General features: G+C 37.6%; 1 long non-coding RNA gene across 1 annotated transcript in view; it reads right to left on the reverse strand.

Annotated features, from left to right (window-relative positions):
• The window catches only part of LOC108538391 (uncharacterized), a 105,682-nt gene that overhangs the window by 44,244 nt on the left and 36,355 nt on the right, over positions 1-25,083 (reverse strand). The window contains exon 2 of the long non-coding RNA XR_001888063.1: positions 11,007-11,139. This is a non-coding gene — a long non-coding RNA (uncharacterized LOC108538391). The remainder of the gene's footprint in view (positions 1-11,006; positions 11,140-25,083) is intronic.

Consider the following 25,083-nt stretch of genomic DNA (forward strand, 5'->3'; position numbering starts at 1 on the left):
GGAGGGAGGGAGGGAGGGAGGGAGGGAAGGAAGGAAGGAAAAGAAATGTTTGTATTTTTTTTACTTAAAGACGCTCCACTAAGTTGTAGGAGCATGAGCCTCCACAACAGCTGGAGGCATTCGGCTTGCAAAGCTGATTCTTCTACGCGGATGCCACTGGGCTCCTAGGCTTCAATTCCAGGCTTAGACCACTAGAAACAAAAGGTTTTCAGAAATGCCAACATCACTCCTTTAAATTCTTAAATTTTTCTCAGGCCACAATTATCAGAAGTGGACTGAGCAATCAGTGTTAGAGAACCCATAAACTAGCTACACCAAACTAGCCATGAAAATGTCACTGACTGAGTGGTCCGTGGAAGAAGTTATGCCCTGAACTCAAAAGAGGGGGTTGGAGGAGTTCTAGATGAGCATGCCTAATGTCCCAAAATCCAAGTGGTTCTGCTGGTCTTCTCTGTGGATGAAGCCAGATCCTATCCATCAGTTTTGAAAAGTCTCACTTAACTGTCTTAGAATAGGTATTCCCCAGTACCTAAGGGTCAGCTCATGGGCTTCCTCCCAGTGATGTCCAGTAAACTCTCCCTTTTACCCACACCCCTTGAACCACAAAGAGGCTCTGAAGACTGAAGAGCAGGAGAAGAAGATGAAGAGTTGGAACTTTCTAGAAAAGGTCTTGGGATACTCCAGAATCAAATGCCAGGCTGTGCTGAAGCACAAAACAGAAGACCCATAATCTGCCTCACTTTCTTAAACTAAGCCAGTGGAGGGAAAAGGGAAGATGATAATTTCTCCCTCAGAACAATGAACCTCTGAGAGCTGAGTGGGAGGAATTAGTGACAATAACATGATGTCTGTCAACTTTTGAAAAACTGGAATCAGGAAATCCAAAAGTAAAGTTGAAAGAAGACAAATTAGGTATATCAAGATTTGACACATTACTGAATACCTACTAATGAAAAAAAAGGATTTCCTTTTAATTTTGTATTGTCTTTATGTATAATACTTTTAAAATCACATAACATTTTCATAAAAGCATAAAGAATAGTTTTAAAACTTTGCTTCTAATATGGAAAATAATAAAATAGCCATGTGAAGCTCATCCTCTAAAAGAGACAGAAGCTTGCACTTAAGTCTTAGTTTTTTCATTTTCTAAAGCCTTCCTAAATAATTCGGATAGAAGCAGAAAGAGAAGCTTTAAAACATGCCAATTGTGAGAGTTGTTGCTGTTCTGTTGGAATTTTTAAGAAATGATTGCAGTAAAGCCAGAGATGTAGCAGGGAAGAAAAAGTGCAGATGATTTTCCAATTTGAGTATCTTTCTCAAGGGATTGAAATGCAATTTGTCAGGATAATAGAGTAAGTCATTTTCTGTGGTCAACAGATGTGACAAAGACACATAGCCACACAGCTTCTTAAATGTGATTGGACATTTAATAATGCTAATGCCAGTGATCACTTAGAGATAATCAGTAATTGCTTCAGGAGCAGCCATGAAACCTACATACCCCAGAAGACCTCATTCAAAGATCCTCACTGGCAGTGCATGTTCATATTCAAACCAGGGCACCCAGTTTGGAGCACTTGGGCTACATGGGTGGCAGTCTAGAGTTCAACAATCCTCGGTTTCAACTTCCTCTGCCTCTTATGAGTTTTATGACTTTGAGCCAGTTACATAGCACCTCCAGTCCTCAATTTGGTGTGTTGTGTGAAACCAATGAGGTATAACACTTAGCATTCAACCTGGCACCATATAAGCCCTAGAATGCTAAGAAACTTCAAGGAAATGGCTTTCTGGCTTAAGCAGAATGTATGCGAAAGTTTTCTTATCCAAGTTAAGTCTTTTACTCATCCTTCATTATTTATGCTGGCAAAGGAAATAACTCAGGTCAAATATCTCTGTGAACATGTAGAGTCTTGATAATTAATTGAGCAATTATCTTGGAAGCATCCACATAAATGAAGCATCCAAATGTTGGCAGCTAAACAACACATTATTATCCAGATTCCTAGACTCCCTTTGTCTATCTCATGCTTAATGTTGGGAACTCTACTCTGCATCTCATTGTCATATTCTTTCTTTCTAGGAAGGAAGAGGGAAATGCGAGAAAAAGAGGAAAAGGTTCAGGAAACAATCAACTTTATTCTTTGTGAATAGCTTTCTAAAACGCACTAGAGCTACTATTTAATATCATGTTGATGATTTTGGCCAATGTAATAAGACAAGAGAAGCAACTAGTAGTCTAAGAATTAAAAAGAGGTATTTGCATGTGATAAAATTATACATCTGTAATGTCCCCCTAAAAAGTAAATTAGTGGAAAACCATTATTAACAATAAGATAACTTATTATAGTAGTTTAAATGTATACTTTCAAAAATAGCTCTCACATGTAAAACAAAAATCAATTGAAAACTAATGGGAAATTAAAATATAATGGGAAAGATTCTATTTACACTTAGAAAAGAAAACATTGGGCATAACTTTAACATTAAGATTAAGAAATACATAAAGCCAGTCAGGCATGGTGGCTCACACCTGTAATCCCAGCACTTTGGGAGGCTGAGGTGGGCGGATCACGAGGTCAGGATATCGAGACCATCCTGGATAACACAGTGAAACCCCGTCTCTACTAAAAATACAAAAAATTAGCGGCATGGTGGCGGGCGCCTGTAGTCCCAGCTACTTGAGAGGCTGAGGCAGGAGAATGGCATGAACCTGGGAGGCGAGCTTTTCTGTGAGCCAAGATCGCGCCACTGCACTCCAGCCTGGGCAACAGAGCGAGAATCCGTCTCAAAAAAAAAAAAAAGTATATAAAGTCTATAAGAAGAAAATCATAAAACACTCCTAAAATCTACAGAGCTTACTTAGTGGAAAACGGAAAGGCAAGCAGTATACCTTGGCAAAAAAAACTCATTGCTGTAAAGATATAAATCATCCCTAAGTTGATTAACAAACTTAATGCCATCTCAGTATAATATCAACAGTCTTCTATCTCTAGATCTAGAGAAAGTGGTAACAAAGTTCATTTGGAAGAACAAACAAGCAATAATAACTACAAAAGCCCTGGGAAAGGAGCATGGTGGGTTGGTTATGGGTGGGGGGAGGATCTTTTCATACTGTGTATAAAATGACATTACAAATTATTGTTACTGTATAAATGATAAAGTCTATATAATTAAAAATAGCATAATATTGGTTCACAGACAGACTAATGTCATAAAACAGAAAATCCAGAAATAGACATGGTAGTATGTGGAAATTTAATACATGAAAAAAAAGCAGAATTTCAAATCAGTGGGGAAAGGATGGCCTTCTTAACAAATAATATTGGGATCACTCAATAGCAATATAAAAAGTGATAAAATAGGATATATTTCTTATAATAGACACCAGGGAAATTCAAAATAGTTTAGAGACTGAAATGTAAAAAATAAAACCACGCAAATATGAGAAGAAAACAGAGATGAATTTCTTCATTACCTGAAAACACACAAGTATTCCTAATCATGATTCAAAACACAGAGGCAACAAGGAGAAATAGTGATAAATTTAGCTCTATGAAATTAAAACACATTTACAGTAGCAAAGTACAAAACAAATGATAATCTAGAGAAGTCTATTTGCCATATGTAACAAACACAAAGAGCAAACTAATATCCTTAATTTACAAAGGTTTCTAGAAGTGGAGAAGAAAAAGACCAACAACCTGATAGAAATAAATGGGCAAGAGGTAACAGTAAGAAATTATTTTAAAAAGAAATACAAATGACACTTAAACATATAACAAGATGCTCAATCTTGCTCATAAAAAATAAATGTAAAGTAAAATCTACTCTTCTAACAAACTGGCAAAAATCCAAATATTCTACCAGTAGCTACAACATGTACGAGGAGAAATAAACAGGTACAAAAATCCATAGAATTTTTTTCTGGTTCTTTACATGCCAGATGGAGTTGCCTGCTCTCACTTAACCAGAAGGATAAGAAGGGTGTAAAACCCAAGGTAATAAAAAACTTTGACTTAGACATAATGTTGCATCATGTCCAAGACTAATTCTTTTTTTAAATGTTCAGTTTAAGTAGTAATAAAGTTAATGGAGATGAAATTTAGCTTTTATTTAGCCAACCAACATTGATTATCTACCACATGCCAGATCCCACCTCCTTTCCCTGTTAAAACCTATATCTTTGTAGAAGCATTAATGTTATCAGCATGTCCTGGATATGTAAAGAGAAGAGGCAACTGGAGAGAACTACCCACAGGAGAAGGAGGAGAAAAGGTGCAGGAATGGACAGAAACTGGCCAATCATGAAGCTGAATAAGTGGCCCTATGTCCCACTCTGCTGAAATATTCCTGAGAAAAGTTTGAAGGCTAGAAAAATCCCTTATCAAAATTCTTCAGTGGTTGTTTCTTTCCCTCATCCTCACAATTGAGATTATTACAATACCTTTCTTGTTTATTCAGTACCTACACCTGGGATTTCCAGGCTCCTTACAATGGCATCCATCTCTGCTGATAACCACTGCGCTTGGAACTCTAGCAAGGTTGTGGTAACCCTGGGGAACATAGTAAACAGAGGGCAAAATACTGGCCCTCTGTTTGAAGCAGAAGCCATTTCACATTAGATGTTGCCTATGTTCCAGTGGCACATAAAATCCCACATTAAACAAGACATCATTTTGTTGTATGTCTTTCATCATTACAGTTGCGTAAGGAGGCTGGGGAGATTTTGTCTCTCACCACCTCTCAGGAGGTTGGATGTCAACATATGAACCCCTCCCCTCTGTTACCAAGGGTGAGAGATATTGCAAAGTAAGTATTCTGAAATGGGACACAGTTTGAAATAAAAAGGAAATCTTTTCTATCAAAAAACCCTACCTCAACTGGACAGATTTGGAATGCAAGGAGAGTTCCCTGAAATACGCGCTTCTGTAATTCAATCTGGTACACTTGAATCAGAGATTTGCAGGGTAATTGGCTCTTTTGGACATTCAAAAGCAAAATAGCCAGGTTTGTTAATGGAAGATCAGGTGTTGGGTCTTTCAAAATATTATTCACAGTCATTAAAACAGTTCTAGTAAAAGCACTCCAGGACAATGTCGTGCCTGTTAGGCAGCGCTGTGAGATTAAACTGACAGGCATAGATAGCATCACAGGCATCTGCCGGCTGCCAGCACCAGGAGGGGAAGCTCCCAAGGCCTCATAGGCTTTTCCAGAACTCTTGTCCAGGGCCCCATCCTTTGGCAAAGAAAAACAAAGAAGTAGGGCTTTTATGTGAACTGAAGGAGAACTTGAAAAGAAAATGCCCTAAAATATGGAATACCCTGATGGTTCCAAATTAGATGTGTTTATAACTTTAGAATTTCTTCTTCTTTCAAGTATGGAGTCTTTCAACGGTGTGATCCCCTCAGGGCATTAGGTGTGCTTGAACTCACCCTAACAATAAAATGAAAGAACAGCCTAGCTGGAAGTCACCACTCTCAGCAGCCAAGAATAAAGGCTTTATTTTCTCCCTTGATCATTATCCAAGTTTGCTTTTGATAGATCCCACTCACCAGGGTTTGCTATATTGGCCTATTACAAGGGATGTTTATTTTCTTCCAAACGCTATCATATGCCTTAACTCCACAGTGGCAGCAAGAAAGAAATGTGTGACTGGAAACTGTAGGCACATTGCAGACTTGGATGGATGATTGCCACAGAACAAAAGGAGGCGGGAAGCCAGAGCAGCGTCGCTTTTCCACTGGGGGTAGAAACCCAGACAGTCCTGTGGCGAGATAAGCCCAAACAAATCTTGCTTTCAAAACACATTTTATTTTTTAAAGATGCATTGTAAGAGCTATTCATATCATATTTTTAAAAATTTTCCTGATTTCCTCATGGGACTCATTCTCAACCATCAGAAATTCATTTTCAGGGGTTTTGTGCTGCAAGATGCAAGACACAGTTACATTAAAAATGTTGTCACGCTCAAGGGAAAATGCAGCAAAGTAGTTCACAAAGCCACACGGCACCATCCACCGTATAATTTTTCCATTCTCTATTACTTCCACTGATGAAGTACACTTCCTTCCTCCTTAACCACCCAGAACAGGATTATGTGTGAGACACACTTCTTTTGTGACCCACAATCAGACTTCTTCTGAAAATCTTTGCAACCATCTTGCCTGCAAGGAGCTAGGTTAGTTTTCGTAAAAGTTACATGATACTTTTTTAGTTGATTTAACATTTTTTTGAAAGTACCTATGATTTTTTTTAAGAGACATAGTATCAATATGTTGCCCAGGTTAGAATGCAGTGGCACAATTTTGGTTCACTGCAGCCTCAACCTCCTGGGTTCAAGCCATCCTCCTGCTTCAACCTCCTGTGTAGCTGGGACCACAGGCACATGTCACCATGCCCGGAAAATTAAAAAAAAAAATTTATGGAAGTGGGGTCTCACTATGTTCTGTATGCTGGTCTTGAACTCCTGGCCTCAAGTAATCCTCCCGCCTCAGCCTCCCAAAGTACTGAGTTTACAGCTGTGAGCCACAATGCCTGGCCATATCTATGATTTTTACTCCCTGTTCTTATGTACCTATCATTATAGGTTTAATTATAGAATATTTTAATGATGCTATGCAAAAGTTGAGATTGTACTGTTTGGGTTTGAAGAGGAAGAGAGTGCAAATGCATACAATTTAACAATTCTGTAAAGATGTGCCTGTAAGTGGATTTTGTAGTTGAAACAGGGAATAGAAAGGTACCAACTGCTTGGAAATTCCACCACATACAGGAATGCAACAAGTAGCTTAAGATGAAAGAAAATTCCAAATGGCTTTGGGCATTTTTCTAGCTTTGTCTCCAGTCTGATTTTTAGTGATCTGCACATAGCTCTTAGTCATAGATATTACATCTATTCCTTTGCATAGATGTTTTAGTACACTTCCTTGTAGAGGTGTTTTGTGATTTAAAAAAAGGTTAGTATTTTATCTTTTTATTAAAAGATATATAGTACAAAGGAAAATTGGCACTGACTGCAGACATGTTCGTTGGAAACATGGTCAGGCTATTATTTCAAAGACGAAGGTGAAATCTAAGTAGATGTTTTGTAGACTGTCACTTGCCAGAACATGTTACAGCTCCTCAGAAAAAACACATGGAACTGAAATCACAATTCTTTGTTTGTTCAAAACAGATAGAAAATATATCAAAGTACATTTTTTACTATGTTATTTCCTAAACACAGGAAGTAGAATTATTCTGGCATAGAAAATGTATTCCTCAATGTATTTATTTGCAGGTTAAAATTCTTGTTAACTGCTTATAACAACACACATATCATTTAGGTTCTTCAAAAAGTTCATGGAAATGCATATTATGAAAAAACTATGCATGGATTTCAAAACTTGTTTACCCTGAAATAACTTGTGCTAATTTGTTATACATGTAGGAATAGGATCTAGTTTGCGGCACTAAGAAGAATAAGATCTCAGTTTGAAAAACATCCCTATCAGAGCAACATGAATTCTGCTGAATCTAAAGGAAGAATAAACATCAAATTTATGGTGAAGCTTGGGTGGAAGAATGGTGAAGTCACTGATGCTTTAGAAAAAGTTTATGGGGACAATGACACAAAGAAATCAGCAGTATACAAATAGCTGGCTCGTTTTAAGAAGGGACAAAATGGTGTTGAGAATGAAACGCCCAGCAACAGACCATTCGCATCGATTTGAAAGAAAAAATTCAACTTGTTTATATCCAAACGGAAGAGGACAGATGATCAGCAACAGAAACAATAGCCAACACCACAGATATCTCAAGTGATTCATCTTACACAATTCTGGCTGAAAATTAAAATTGAACAAACGTTCCACTCTGTGGTTCAAAACCATTGCATGACAGATCAGCTGCAGACAAGAGCAGAGCTTTCAATGGAAGTTTTAAACGAGTGGGATCAAGATCCTGAAGCATTTCTTTGAACAACTGTCACAGGAGATGAAACATGGCTCTACTATGTTTGAAGTATGATCCTGAAGACAAAGCACAATCCAAGCAACGGCTACCAAGAAGCAGCAGTGGTCCAGTCAAAACGAAAGTGGATTGGTCAAGAGCAAAGAGGTTATAGCAACAGTTTTTGGGGGGATGCCCAAGGCATTTCGCTTGTTGACTTTCTGGAAGGCCAAAGAATGATAACATCTGCTAACCATGAAAGTGTTTTAAGGAAGTCAGCCAATGCTTTAGCAGACATATTCCCATAAAAGCTTCAATGGAGAATCGTTCTCCATGTTGACATGCTCCTGCCCATTCCTCTCATCAAACAAGGGCAATTTTATGAGAATTTCAATGGGAAATGATGAGGCATCTGCCTTACAGTCCTGACTGGCTCTTTCTGACTTCTTTTGTTTCCTAATCTTAAAATGTCTTTAAAGAGCACTTATTTTCTTCAGTTAATAATGTAAAAAAGATTATTTGTAACTATTGACATGGTTAAATTCCCAGGCCTATCAGCTTTTTAGGAATGGACTAAAATGGCTGGTATAATCACTTATGTAAGTGTCTTAAACTACATAGAGTTTATGTTGAGAAATCAAGTGTATATTTTTTATTTCTATCTTTTTTTTTCTTTTTTTTTTTTTTTTGAGACGGAGTTTCGTTCTTGTTGCCAATGCTGGAGTACAATGTCACAATCTCGGCTCACTGCAACCTCCACCTCCCAGGTTCAAGCGATTCTCCTGCCTCAGCCTCCTGAGTAGCTGGGATTACAGGCATGTGCCATCATGCCCAGTTAATTTTGTATTTTTTAGTAGAGATGGGGTTTCTCCATGTTGATTAGGCTTGTCTTGAACTCCTGACCTCAGGTGATGCTCCTGCCTTGGCCTCCCAAACTGCTGGGATTACAGGCATGAGTCACCGTGCCTGGCCTCTATCTTTTAATTCCATTTTCCATGAACTTTTTGAAGTCCTCTTGTATATTACAGATGAATAGTCAATGGATATTTGTTCAGTTGTGCTAACCTAAATTAATTGTATGTCCAAGGAAAAGTGTTTGGGTGGAACCAGTAATGTTTTAGAAAACACCACATTACTTTCTAAAGCACAAAAGCAAAGAAGTGCATAGGCTGTCTTCTACAAAGATTTTTTTTTAATAATACACGTTTTTCAGTCGATGACAGAACCAATTACTAGAAATAAATAAACTGGGATCTTTAGAAATGCGAGAATATGAGGAATATGTACCACTCAGTCAATTGTCTCCCTGTGGGGAGGCTTGCCAGATAATCACTGGAGATATCTGGAGGCAGAGAACAAACGCTTCTGCCCACTTTTCTACTCAAACTTGAGTCATCTGCTGTTTGTACTTAGAGAGGTAAAGAGCAAAACTATCTCAAGGCAGACACTAGCTTCAGGCATTTACCCAAAGCTGAGCACCCACTGTTTCTTCTCCACCAGTGCCTCACCCCATACTTTGGGAAGCTAAATATTTTATATATTTTCTTTTCCATTCATCCTCTTCACCTTGTTTCACCTGCTTGGCATCAATCTTTCCCATGGGAAGTGAATGAATGAATGAATGAAAAATATAATTGAAGATCAACATCTTATTTCTAGCCTCTCTTATCTCAATCTATAGAATAGAGGGTAGGGATAGATAGCAGGGGATGGAGCAGATGTGCCTTACTTTTTTCTCTTGCCTTGCAGTTGAGAATTGGGTTGTCAAATTGAAGAAAAAGAAACTGTGTCTCCTTTCTGATTAATGATTCAGTGTTCTTCCATACTACTTTCCCAAAAAGATGGGTAGAGAACAACCCTCCAAATAGGTCCTCTTCCTAACAGTACACTCTGAACCAAAGCATAGACTACTAAGAAATAAATTTGTATTATTATAAATCTTAGTTAAGAGACTGAAATAGATTTATTTAGTTTCTAACACAGAATATAGGGACCAATAGCTACAAAACAGTTCAGGCAAATATAATTACGGAAAAGATTCTGAGTGAGAAGTAGGAAGGTTCTTAGCTTTCAGGACAAAAATACCATCAATCTGTCCTCCTGTTAATGACGATAGCCAAAAATGCTGCCTATTCTTTATTGATGACAGTAGTACCAATTTCAGTGTCCTAGTTATTCTGACCTTATTAAAACCCAAATGACTTCAGAGAAACTATACTGAAGACTTACTATCCGGGTTGGGATCTAACGCAACTATTCTACGTGAGACCTTAGTTTTCTCAATCTCAGTAATTTTCAGAAATCAGCATAGTCATTTTTCTTTTTTCCATCCACCCCTCCATCCCTTGTTTATGGATGGCATAAAGAGGCCCAGATGGCAGTGCCCAAAAAATGCCAACCGGTCTCCATACTGAAGAATTATCTGGGGACAAACTGGGAGCAAATGCCAAATAAATTAATTCCTGTGTAACGTCTCCATCCTGTATTGGTCGCAATAAAGAACAATCCACCAGACAAACCACTGGAACAGAATTAAAAGAGCAATAAAGGAAAGTGGAAGAACAAAATTAGGAAACCAAGTCCAAGATATGCTGATGGATGGTAGTCTCAGCTTATAGGAAGGAGTTAGTCAGAGCTACCCTGTGCATAGAGCTAAGTCAACCCTGGCTAGTGAGATGGTAGTTATAAGGGGAGCAGTGGCAGATATGTGGTCTAGATGGGAAAATATGATAGGAGAGATGCTCAGCGGGGGAAGGTGAGAGAAGGAGCTGATTAAGAGCTGGAGACTTGAATGAAGGAGTTAATAAAAGAGTAAGATACTTGTGAGCAAGAAGGATACACTAGAAAAGAGATAGGAAATCTGGGCCTACCTGTGGAAATTTGTTTAAAGTTGACCATCCTTTAGGCTTGCCATACAATTCCTGTATGACTGCCATAGTTTCTCATATTTGGGACAAAGTTTACTTCAATTCTCATGCAAAAGTACATTTTATTGGCTAATTAAGTTTCTACCTGCAGAGACACACATACAAAAACAAAACAAAACAAAACAAAAAAACATAGTAGCAACATCTTACTGGGTTTTCTTAAATCCAACAGGTGGCTTCTTCTTGGATCTCTGAATGGTGGTGAGATCAACCTCTGGGACAGCCAAGTATGGAACACAGTCCAAAACAATGGACTTCTTTTGATTCGTGTCAGTTCAGCTTCCTACAAACAAAATTAAAGCAGCATTGGGTTAGTGATTGGAAATGCATATCAAAGAGAAGAAGCTTAACACAAAACAGATTTTCCTAACCATCTTCAATGTACATGTGTAGGAGGAATGCATTCTTTATTTGTAGCAGTGCAAATGTCAGTGATTGTAAACATGTGTGTGACTGCCAGCAATTTGTTCTTGCCCTTGGATGATGAGACTCTTACAGAATCCAGGCAGAATGTGGAACTCCCATTGGCTTCACTGTGAAATATAGAGACATGAGCGGTGGTGACAAGAGGGGACACGGGAAAGGCCCATGGGAATAGCCTTTTGAGGAGAAGCACGCTGATCTCTTGTTCTGCGTTGCATGCTTTGGATGGTATATGTATGTCTTCTCTCACTAAGACTAGGACTGCTTAAAGAATGTGAATATAAGTAACCTTATTTGGTAGAAAAATACATTTTCAAGGACTGGTAAAATGACTTAGAAGAAGGAAGGATCCAGGGAGCCTTCTGATGAGTATTGTCAGGATGTCTCTTCTTCTCTTTCAGCCACCTGGATATGTTCCACGTTTTATTTCCCAAACAAGGACTAGATTGGATCCCAGAAGGGAATGGTTTCCTTAGTATACATTCTGAATTCCTTTGTAAGGGAAAAATCCACTTCATCTGGTCTAAGAATATGTAAGAACAAATGAAAATGTTGTGGCTGGAGATGTTTCTGAGTTAATATCAGGATGTTTGCCTGTTAGTTTCTGTTTTACCAAACAAAACACAGCTGCTAATTCCCCATCTGTAAAAGTGCTCCTTGTGGACCCCCTCAAGAGAAGTACTGGTTGTTTGCAGAAAAGGTTTTCTTGGGAGTTGTTTACTTTCTGTGGCTGAAGTGGGGAACATGAGGGTACCTTTACTGAGCCCTCATATTCCATGTGTACTCTGTATCTTAATAAGGCTGTTTCCTGGTCAGAACAGCATCTCATTTTTTTTTGTCATTCCAAATCTTTCAGTGTCTTCAGGACTCTGAGGGCCCTGGAGAGCCTCACCCAACCTCTCATCCTTCCATGGCTGTCCCCACCTCTGTGCATTGATGAATCAATGTTGCAGCACTTCATTACATGCTGTTCATATTACAGCATTGTAAGATTTTTTCTTTTAAAAGCCTATCCTCTTCAATCAGGTAGTAAGACCATTGTGAGTTGAGGCATGTTTCATACTTCCCACATATCACTCCAGACTTAAAATAGAACCAGAAATCCATGAAATAAAAAATTATTTTTCTGTTCTCAAATAAAAATTATTTTCTTGTTCTCTACAAATCTCCAAATGCATAATGCAGCAACTATGCAGGTTATTCTGATATTTTACACTATTATTTGATGAAAAAGATTTTAGAATAGGCAGTAATAGGGAAAATCCTGTGGTCATTTAATGATTCTGGTAAGTCAAGGAGAAAAAGGTATAATTAATGAGTAAAACCAAAGTGCACAAACTATGTAACCAGGAAGAGAAATTGAAAATTGAATAACAGAGACTTAGATGGTGGGGGATGCAATTGTCTGGGAGGGGAATTTGGGAGTTTTAAACGAATTTCTTGGATTTTATAAATTTTATGAGCTTCAAGGAAGTGGATCCTATGCTCTACATTTTTTTGAAAGACAAGTCAGTAGCTGAGTTGAAACATTGAAGCATAAACTAAATAATGTAAAAAAAAAAAAAAAAAAAAAAAAAAAAAAAAAAAAAAAAAAAACCAAAAAACACAGAGATTTAAGTTCTAATATTGTACGGCAGTTATCATGAAAACACAGTCTTCACAGAAGAGAATTCTGGCAATGTTTGTGATCACCTATTGTAAGAGGGCCTGTACCTGCTATAAACATACAAATACTGGAGATAATGTAAGTATTTTATATTAGCTTAAAGATATAGAGAAATGTCGTCTGTTGTAAGTATTAAGAATGAAAAGAAAGGATAAGTCGTGTACGTATAGAGGAATAGCTTTATATCCTACCATGGCAGTGTGGGGTGGACTTTAGGTCAGATATGAGGAATTCTGATCACCGATACGCAGAGACAGGGAATGTTGCTACAAGCTGCTGCACTAAGAGAAGAGTCTATGTCTCATAAGTATCACACACAACACAACTCTAACACCACACACACACACACACGAACACACAGAGGGTGCTCACCTGAAGTCTTGGGAGCGAGCAAGAGAAATGATTACATTATCTCGAGTCCTTGATGTTGAGACAAAGGCATCTGCAGGTCTGCACCAAGTGCAGTTTGAAAGTTTTCTCCTTACGTGAAAGCATCAGGCCAATGAGTATCGAATCCTATAAGTCGTTTTTCTAGGAAACACTGTTCACACTCTCTCCGGCCTGGTCTAAACATCAGTTTGGTTTAGGCAAGAGATGTCTTAGTAAAAGCACAGAAACATATAGTATAGAAAGACTGCTAAATTGACACTTATTGGAATATTTTGAATTAAAGCATAAGAATATAAATATAACATAAATAAGGAATTTATTTGTACTAATTTCGAATGTTATTGCTAAATAAAATGCTGAGATTGACTTATCTAAAATATATTTTATAGTAAATTAAAATATAAATATAAATATAAATTTAATAAAATAAAATATAAAATAAAAAATTAAAAATGGCTGAAATTAGACTTATTTAAAATAAAAAAGTAGGCTCTTGAAAATACCATAAAGAAAATGAAAAGAGAAGTCACAGATGGGGAGAAAATATTTGCAAAACATATACCTAGTAAAGGACACGCATTTAAATTATAAAGAACTCAATTTAATAATAAAAAGGCACAAAACTCAATTTTTACATTGGCAAGAGATTTGAACAGACACTTTACCAAAGAACTTTTTTAAAATGTAAAACTAACAGTATGAAGTGCTAGCAAGAATGCACAGCAGCTAGAACTCTCATACATTGCTGGTAAGAATGGAATGGTACAATGACTGGAAAGCTGTTTGTTTCTTATAATACCGATAAGCAATCTCACACCTAAGATGTTACCATATCAGCCCAGCAACTCTACTCCCAGATGCTTACCCAAGAGATAGAAAAGCACCTATAGGTAAATGTTCATAGCAGCTTTATTCAAAATTGCCAAAAACAGAAATAACTGAAATGTCCACCACTAGTATGGATCAACAAACTGTGATACACTCATGCTATGGAACACTACTTAGCAATAAAAAGAATGAACTACAGACGCATGCCACGATCTAGGTGAATTTCAAAAGCATTATGCTGAGTGAAAGAAGCCAAATATAAACAGCTATACCCTCTAGGATTTTATTTATATGACCTTCTGGAACAGGTAAAACTATAGGAACAGAAATCAGATCAGTGATTTCCAGGGACTGGAAGTGGGGGAAGGAGATTAAATACAAAGGTGCATTAGCGAAATTATTTGAGTATAGGAATATCCTACATCTTTTTAGCACTCACATGAGTGTATACATTTGTCAAAACTCATCAAACAGAGCACCTAAAGAGGCCACTTTACTGTGTATAAATTATTCCTTGATGAACCTGAAATCATGTTAAATGAGTATATGTTATATTTCTGACTTTGCAAATACTCTGTGGAATTAGAGGCTCAGCACACGTAAATCGAAGTTCTAGAAGTAAAGAACAAGGTGGGTGGGAAGTGGCAGTATTCAAAAGTATAATAACGGAAAATTTTACAAAATTAAAGAAATATATTTCTTCATATTAAAGAAGCATCTTAAGTCCTGAGCAAGCAAATAAACTGCAGAATACCAAGTTACAGAAAAGTCCAATAGCCACTAGAGAAGAAAGATTCACAGTAATGATAATTTTCTCAATGGATACAGGCTATCTGAGTCTCCTGTTTTTTGTTTTGTTTTGTTTTTTGAGACGGAGTCTCACTCGGTCGCCCAGGCTGGAGTGCAGCGGGGCCATCTCAGCTCACTGCAAGCTCCGCCTCCCGGGTTCACGCCATTCTCCTGCCTCAGCCTCCCCAGTAGCTGGGACTACAGGCACAAGCCACCACGCCCAGCTAATTTTTTGTATTTTTAGTAGAGACGGGGATTCACCGTGTTAGCCAGGATGGGTCTCTATCTCCTGAACTCATGATCCACCCGCCTAGGCCTCCCAAAGTGCTGAGATTACAGGTGTGAGCCTCCGTGCCCGGCCTTGTTTTGTTTTTTGAGATGGAGTCTCGTTCGCTCTGTCGCCAGGCTGGAGTGCAGTGGCACGATCTCGGCTCACTGCAGCCTCCTCCAACTCCCTGGTTCAAGCAATTCTCCTGTCTCACCCTCCCGAGTAGCTGGGACGATAGGAGTGTGCCACCATGCCCAGCTAATTTTTGTATTTTTCGTAGAGACGGGATTTCACCATGTTGGTCAGGATGGTCTCGATCTCTTGACCTCATAATCCGCCTGCCTTAGCCTCCCAAAGTGCTGGGATTACAGGCATGAGCCACCGCGCCCGGCCGGTGTCTCTTGTTTTATTGTCTTCTTCCTATATACCTGTTAAATACTCTGCTAACATAAGTCAGGCTCCTTTTTTCTCTCTTGCTAGTAAGAGAAAATCTCTTTGCTGCAATCTAAGAGTTGTTCACACTCAAGTATTTCTCTTTCTCTTTTGACTGATGTTCAACTCTGATGAAAATCCTAATATAATATTTAGAGATGATTCAGAGCTTGAGAATAAGATATTCTTTGTACTTATATAATTTATAAGTATTTTCATGTAAAATATTTTGCTATAATTCTACTGAGATAACTCAGTATGAACATAGCACCTCCCCAGATATTTAAGAGTAAATATACCGCTAATATATTTTGCTTTTGGAATTATCCATGATTTCAGCATGCTATGGAAACAAAGGAGTTTTCTAACTTATTCATGTGCCTCTCCACTGAAAATTCTAAAACAAATTAAGAGCTACTTACTGGAGACAATCTAACATCCAAAGAAAACCAAACTCAGTCATTTAAAAGCTTTTTTTTTTTTTTTTTCTGAGACAGGGTCTCCCTGTGTCACCCAGGCTGCAGTGCAGTGGCGTGATCTCTGCTCACTGCAACCTTTGCCTCCCAGGCTCAAGTGATCCTCCTACCTCAGCCTCCCAGGTAGCTGGGATTACAGGCATGCACCACCATGCCCAACTAATTTTTGTATTTTTTCTAGAGATGGGGCTTCACCTTATTGCCTAGGCTGGTCTCAAACCCCTGAGCTCAAGCAATCTGCCCTCCTTGGCCTCTCAAAGTGCTAGGTTCATAGGTGTGAGCTACTGCACCCAGCCTTAACACCTACTTTAAAGATATATTTTTAAATTAACTTTTTATTTTCAGACAATTATAGATTCACATGCATTTCTAAGAAATAATAAGAAAGAGTCCATGTAACCTTCATCCAGTTTCCTCCAATGGTAACATTTTGCAAATCTATAGTACAATGTCACAATCAGGATATTAGCATGCAGTCAAGATACAAAATATTTCCATAACCATTGGGGTTTCGTTGTATATTCTTTGGGATTTTCCATGTCATCTGCAAATAGGGATCATTTTCCTTCTTTCTAATTTGTATTGCCTTATTGCATTTGCTAGAACTTCCAGCATTATGTTGAATAAGAGTGCTAAGAGTGGGTATCTTCGGTTGGACTACCAATGACTTGCACTTTAAAAAATGCTGCATTTCAGAGCCTGGAAAACCTTAAAAAGAAGGTATTTTAAACATACATTGGCCTTTTGCTCAGGGATCTTATCACAGATGCTTACCATTTAATAACAACCTACATTAAAAAAAAGTAGGCATCTTTGCCTTTGCCCAATCTTAAAGGGAAAGTATGATGTTAGGTATAGATTTTCTGTAGATGCTCTCTATGAAACTGAGGAAGTCCCTCTCTACTCCTAGTTTTCAGAAAATTTTTATCATTAATGGATGTTGAATATTGTCAGATACTTTTCTGAGTCAATTGATATGATGGTGAGATTGTTCACCTTTAGTCTGTTAATGTGGTGAATTACATTGATTGACTTTTTAAAATTTATTTTTAGAGACAGGGTCTCACTGTGTTGCCAAGGCTGGCCTCAAACTGCCAGGCTCAAGTGACCCTTTTGCCTCAGTCTCCCAAGTAGCTGGAAATACATTCATGTGCCACCATGTCCAGTGATATTAATTGATTTTTGAATAATTAACCAGATTTGCATCTCTGGAATAAACACCACTTGGTGATGGTGTCTGTTTTGCCTTGCTACAAAGTGATACCTGAGGCCAGGGGCGATGGTGCATGCCTTTAGTCCCAGCACTTTGGCAAGTTGCGATGGGCAGATCACTTGGGCCCAGGAGTTCAAGACTGGCCTGGGCAACATAAGGAGACCCCATCTCTACAAAAAAATTAAAAACTGACCAGATATTGTGGCTTACACCCTGTGGTCCCAGCTACTCTGTGGCTGAGGTGAGAGGATTACTTGAGCCCAGGAGGTCAAGTCTGCAGTGAGCCATGATCGTGCCCCTGTACTCCAGCCATGGTGACAGAATGAGACCCTGGCTCAAAAAACACCACCACCAACAACATAAATCAATCAATCAATCCTGCAACTGCGTAACTTATAAGGAAAACAGGTTTATTTGGCTCACGGTTTTGCAGGCTCTACAAGCATAGTGCTAGCATCTGCTTGATTTATGATAAGGCCCCGGGAAGCTTTTACTCATGGCAGAAGGTGAAGGGGGAGGTGTCACATGGCAACAGGAAGAGCAAGAGAGAGGTGCTAGGCTTTTGTAAACAACCGACTCTTGCATGAATAGAGTGAGAACTCACTCATCACCAAGGACATGGCACCAAGCCATTATGAGGAATCCCCCACTATGGCCCAAACAATTCCCACTAGGCCCTATCTCCAGCATTGGAGATCACAGTTCAACATGAGGTTTGGAGGAAACAAATATCTGAACCTTATCAGTGTACGATCATTTTATATATTGTTGACTTCTATTTGTTAATGTTAAAGATTTTTGTCTTTTTATTTATGGCTCTGTATGTTCTGGGGTGGGTGTGTGTCTGTGTGTGTGTGTACTGTCTATTTCTGTTTTTTGTGTAACACTAACTTCATAAAATGAGTTAAGCAGTGTTCTCTCTTTCATTTTCTGGGAGAGATTGTATAAACCTGCTGTTAATTCTTCCTTAAACATTTTGGAGAATTTTCTAGTGTACTTATCTGGGTCTGGAAATTTCTTTTTGGGGGCGTTTTTCAAATATAGATGTAATTTCCTTAATACTTATAGGGTTATTCAAATTATGCTTTACATTGGATGAGTTCTAGTAATTTGTGTTTTTCAAAGGTCCATTTCATCTAAGTTGTTACATTTATGTGTAGAGTCCCTAGTAATATCTCATTATTTTTGGATATTTTAATGTCTGTAGTGATATTTCCAACTGTAACAATAGTCTCCAACTATAGCTGTGGATTTGTCTAATTCTCCTTTTAGATCCTTCAGTTTTTGTTCACACATTTTGCAACTCTGTTTTTTGGTGTATATACATTTAGTATTGCCATACCCGCTGGGTCAGTTGATTCTTTTTCATTATATAACTTCTCTCTATGTCTTTGATAACATTCTTTGCCCTGAAGTCTACTTCATCTGATATCAACAGAGCTAGTCTTTATTTCCTTTAAAAATTTTTGCATGATATAACCATTTCCTTCCTTTTACTTTCAACTTGATTATATCATTGAATCTTAATTGAATTTCTTGCAGATAGCATATAGAAGGATTGTGATTTTAATTCATTTTATCCATCTCTATCCTTTAGTTGGTATATTTAGATCATTACATTTAATGTAGTTAAGAGATCATACAGAGCTGGTGTTAATTCTTCTTTAAATATCTTAGAAAATTTCCCAGTAGGCCTTTCTGGGTCTGGAGCTTTCTTTTGCGGGGGAGTTTTAAAATTATGAGTGTAACTTCCTTAACAGTTATAGGGCTATTCAAATATTTTAGGGTTTATGTGTGCTGTTTTATTTTGTTTTCTATTTTTCTCTATTTTCTTATGTTTTAATGCTTTTCTGTGGGCTACTTAGACATATTTTAGAATTCCATTTTGATTTATCTACAGTGTTTTTGGAGTCTATCTCTGTATATCTTTTTTCAATAGCTGTTTTAGATATTTACATATATATTTATATATGTGTGTATTCATACATATGTGTGTGTACAAAAATGTGATATAATGTGGTTTTATCAAATGAAATATCAAAATCTTATCTCCTTATGTGTTCCTTTATCATCCCCCATTTATAATATAGTTCTTAAATATTTTCTCTACATATATTTAGAACCACATCAGGCAATGTCATAACTTTTGCTTCAACTGTCAGACATAATTTAGAAGTCTAGTAGAGAAACAAAGCCTACTATTGTATTTATTTATATTTTTGCCTGTATTATTCTTTCTTCCTTCCTGATGTTCCAAAGTTCCTTCTTTTATCATTTCCTTTTTATTTAAAGAAATTCCTTCAGCATTCTTCAGGATAGATCTTCTGGCAACAAATTATCTTTTTCTTTATCTGAGAATGTCCTAATTTCCCGTTTATTTCATGACATATTCACCAGCTATAGGACTCTAGGCTGACAGGTATCTTTTTTAACCTTTGAAAAATATTGTGACACTTCCTTCTGGCCTTCATGATTTCTGATGAGAAATCTTCTGTAATTGTATTGTTGTTTTCTCTTATGGTTAGGTATCGTTTCTCTGTTTCTGCTTTTAAGACCTTTGTCTTTAGTTTTTATAAGTTTAATTATGATGTGTCTTGGTACTGATTTCTTTATCCTGGTTTTTTTCCTTTGTCACTGATAAAAAGCTAAAAGCTCTTCCTTTTGGATTCACTCAGCTTCTTGAATCTAGGATTACATCTGACGCCAAATTTAGAAAATGTTCAGCCCCCACCTTCTTTTACCTCTCCTTCGGGGACTCCAATGACAGACAGTTAGGTATTTTGTTATAGTCCCAAAACAGAGCCCTCTGAGGCTCTGTTCATTTCTTTTTAGTCTATTTTTCTGTTATTTAAGTTGAGTGGTTTATATTATTTTATCTTCCAGTTCAGTGATTCTTTTCTCTGTTCCTCCATCCTGCTGTTGAGTCTATCCACTTAGCTTTTATTTTAATGATTATATTTTTCAGTTGTAATATTTATATTTGTTTATTCTTTATATCTTCTATTTATTTGATGAAGCTTTCTGTTTTCTTGCTGTTATGGGTTACAATTGTGTCTCTCAGAAATTCATAGGTTAAAGTCCTAACCACCAGTATCTCAGAACATGCCTTAGTTACAAACAGGGTTGTTGCAAATATAATTAATTAAGATAAGGTCATACTAGAGTAGGTTGGGTCCCTAATCCAATATAGCCAGTGTTCTTATAAAAAGATAAAATATAGACACAGACATGCACATTGGGAGAAAGCCATGTGAACATGAAAGCAGATATCACGGTGATTTGCCTACAAATCAAGGAACACCAAAGACTGCCAGCAAACCAACCCAAGCTAGGAGAGAGAGGCCTGCAACAGACCCTCCCTCAAAGCCCTCAGAATAAATCAACCATGATAATACCTGATCTTGGATCTCTAGCTTCTGGAAATCTAAAACCTATTGCCACTTGATTTGTGGTACTTTGCTATGGTAGCCCTAGCAAACTAGCATACTTGCTAAGGCTTTCTGTTTTTCTCATTTGTTTCCATTGTTTCTGTAAATTCTCATTAAGCTATTTTTATCATTGCTATTTAAAATATTTTTCACATTATTTTAAAATATCTGTCATCTTGATGTTGGCATCTGTTGATTTTTTTTTTCATTTAGTTTCAGATGTTCCTGGTTCTTGGTAAAAACAAGTAACTTTCTGTTGAAACCTGACATTTTTATATTATGTTTTGAGATGACAGATCTTAAATTCTGTTTTAGCTGACTTTCTCTGACACTACTCCAACAGGGCAAGAGGAGGAACTGCTTTGCTACTGCTAGATGGAGTAAGAAGTCCAGATTCTCCATTTGGTCTCAGCTGACACCTAAGGGAAGGAGCTCCTCATAAGTGCTGGGCAGGCATAGGAGTTCATGGTCCCCACAGGGTCTTCACTGACACATGTTAGAGGTGGCCCCAATACTGTTAGGCAATGTTGAAAGTACTGACTTTCTACTCAGCTTCCTGTGATACTACCACAGTGGTGAGAAAGTGCAACACCTCTTTACTGCTGGATGGAGGTGAAAGTCTAGGCTTTCTACAGAATATCTCTACTGACACTTTGGTGTGGGGAACTCTCGATACCTGCCAACAAGATGAAAGTCTTGGCTCCCCACTTAACTTTCTGTGAAACCGGTTGTCAGATTTTAAGGGTACCTTATTGCAACTTCAGGAAGGTTGAAGTCTAAGCTCTCCACTCAGCCTTTGCGTGTGTTGGGGTGAAGTGAGGACTAGTTTTTCTGTGGTTTTTTGGATAGAGTGGAATAATAATTGTCAAAAAGTCTTCTTCCTAAACTACCCCTTTCTTGGTCTTTTGGCTACAAAGAACAAGGTTTTTTTTGTTGAAGTTTTCTTGGGGAGTTGGGTTGGGGGGCGGGGCTCTGAGTGATTTGCTGTGTCTGGGTTGCTGAGTTATTTGGCACCAAGTCTGAGATCTATGAAATAAAAAGAAAATCCAGGGAACTCATCATCACATTATTCTCAGATCTGAAGGTCCCTAACTAACCTACATTCTTCTCTCTACCTCTAAGAATCCTTCTTTTATATTGTTTTATTTATAGTCCGGAGTCTTTAGGTGTATTTAGCAGAAAGAATAGGAAAAAGTACATCTACTTTATCTTCTGGGAAGTGGATGTCTAAAAATGTACTCTTAAAACTAAAGAAAATTTTCCACCTATTTGCTAAAATGTCTTTACTGTTTTAATCAAAATTAATACTATAAAACCATTTATTGTTTGCTCTGATTTCTAAATAATAAAAAGATATTTAAACATAGCTGGCTGTTTATATAAAAAAGAAAAGATATGGCTAGGCATGGTGGCTCACACCTGCAAACCCAGCACTTTGAGAGGCTGAGGTGGGTAGATCACCTGAGGTCAGGAGTTCGAGACCAGTGTGGACAACATGGTGAAACCCCGTCTCTACTAATAATACAAATATTAGCCAGGCATAGTGGCACACACCTGTAATCCCAGCTACTTGGGAGGCTGAGGCAGGAGAATCGCTTGAACCTGGGAGGTGGAGGTTGCAGTGAACTGAGATTGCACCATTGCACTCTGGCCTGGATGATAAGAATGAAATTCCATCTCAAAAAAAAAAAAATACTATCTCAAAAAATGTACCATATGAAGTCACGCAGAGCCAGTCTCTGACCTCTCATTGTTATCTAACAAAAACTAATCTATGTGACAGAGAAAATTGGATCAAACTTTTCAAAACATTGGGGTGAAAATGTTCCCTGAGAAACGCAATGAGTAACCAAATACTTCCATATTTAAGGAAAAATGACAAAGGTAGGGCAAGACTTAGGACCCTACTCCATTGATCATTTGTCATTTCATTCAGTTGCTTCAAAGTTTAAATATGCATTAATAATAATGTATAAATGTCCTGGTTTAATTCAAACTCTTTTCTTACCAAAACACTAAAGCTCATTTACACACACAAAATATGTTAATACTTTCCCCACTTGGAAAGAAAACATTAACATATGTTAAAGACAATATGAATATGTTAACATTGTCTTTCCAAGTGGAGAATATATTCGATACTCTCCAATGATTAAAAATATGCACCATGGAATACTACTCAGCCATAAACAGAAACTTCCTTAAAGCCCTGGGAAAACAAACCAAGATCATGATATTTTAAAGTAAAAATATTAAGGTCCTCAAGTTTCACCTCCTGCACTAATGATAACAGCCACCAGATCTACATCTCATGAAAGATGTACATCTGGAAGATTGAGTACGTTAAAAGAGTATCGAAAGTGAGACTTGAAGCCCCATTGGAAAGAACTACTTCAGGTTCTCCTAATTACGAATGTTGTCCTTAAGCTTCAGGACACACATCTATAGATACATGTGCCCTAATGCAAATAATCTTTGAATTCCATAGCCTGGGCATCAAGTACAAATGAAGATCTGACCCTGAGGCTCACGAAAAGATCCCTAGAAGCAGAACATATGTTAAAGTAGACCGATTCCTTTCAAGATTCTATGGATTAAGAAGGTGTCTTCATGAGTAGAAAGCTTCTTTCCAGAACCTTCGGATTGAAATCTTTGATGGACCATCAGACTTACCTTTGTATTTTTATCATATTATGCATCTCCTCATTCTCTTCTTTTCTTTCATAATAGTCCTCTTTAAATCTTTTCTCCACCACTACACCTGTTAAGTGTTAAATTTTAAATTTGATAACTGGCCTCCAAGTACCCTACAAAGTATTAACCCTTATACAAGTATGAGACAGGGTCCAACTCTGTCACCCAGGCTGGAAGTGCAGTGGCACTGTCACAGCTCACTGCAGCCTTGACCTCCTGGATTCAAATGATCCACCCACCTCCAACTCCCAAGTAGTTGGGACTACAGGTGCATGGCACTATGCCCAATGATAACTTGCTGCCACTAATACTTTTAAAGCTTTACAGGAATCCAAGGAATACCACAAAAGAAAGGGACATGGGCATACTGAGAGAAACTTCAGTTTAATTATTTTCTTCTAAAGCAATACAATAATCACTATATAATATTTTAATTCTAGCTATGATTGTCTCCCTCCAAAATCAGACAAACTAAATTTAGACATGTATTTTGGATACATTCATTTGACCTTTCCAAATATTCTAAAGAAGCCTCCTAATTAGATCTTATGAGAAATCAGACATGATAATTTTAGGGAAGGGTCTAAGACATTGACATTGGATTTTACTTGTTTGTAAAAGGATTTCTACTCTAGTTAAACTAGTCACTAAAGTAGACTGTGTAATTTCTAATTTGCTTATGGCTTAAATAACAAAATTTAATTGTTTAAATAACCAAAATTTTTAAAGATTATCATGGAATTGTTAACTAAAATAGCCCTAGGTAATACAATTATCCTTGATTGTTAAGCAGCCACTCTGGAATGTGTGTAATAATTGATTTTTTAAATAGATGGGTAAACAAAACAATCAATCAATTAGAGATGAAAAGGTCACTTTGTTAACTGAAGTTGAACAGACTAATTCTTGAGACTTACTCTGCTTATTAGGCAGAAAGAAGCTTTTAAAATGAATACAGGCCAGGTGCAGTGGCTCTTGCCTGTAATTCCAATACTTTGGGTGGCCAACGTGGGAGGGTTGCTTGAGCCCAGGAGTTTGAGACCAGCCTGGGTAACACAGCAAGACCACATCTCTACAAAAAGTTTAAAAATTAGCTGGGTGTGGTGCTATGCTCCTGTAGTCCCAACTAGTTGGGAGGTAGAGGTAGGAGGATTGTTGGAACCCACGAGGTCAAGGCTGCAATGAGCTGTGATGGTGCCACTGCACCTTCAGCCTGGGTGACAGAGCAGACCCTGTCTCAGAAAAAAACAATGAATACAAAATACCTGCAAAATATTTTTCATAACTTGTATGATTTTTCCTCTATGTGTTTTCCTTCCTCTCATGTCTGATGTCCAGTAAACTTCTAACTGATGATTCTGCATCACAGGACTAAACATTCTTAAAGTCAAATTTGCTCCTTTGGGAAATTCTTTTGACTGAAAAAGTAGAAACTAAGAAAAATTTTTTGAGGAAAACAGTGCAGATCTTGCCTAACTAAAGCGAAGGTGTCAACAGAAGGATATTATGCAGACTTTATTCAGAGATAGCCTGTCAAGTATATTCGACAACTAAACTCCCAAAGTTTTGGCCTTGTTTTGTGGTGTTAGCGACAAGTTATTCAGTGTGTTTATCCCAAAA

Source organism: Rhinopithecus bieti, unplaced genomic scaffold, assembly GCF_001698545.2.
Source record: "Rhinopithecus bieti isolate Rb0 unplaced genomic scaffold, ASM169854v2 scaffold_15501, whole genome shotgun sequence".
NCBI classification, from domain to species: Eukaryota; Metazoa; Chordata; class Mammalia; order Primates; family Cercopithecidae; genus Rhinopithecus; species Rhinopithecus bieti.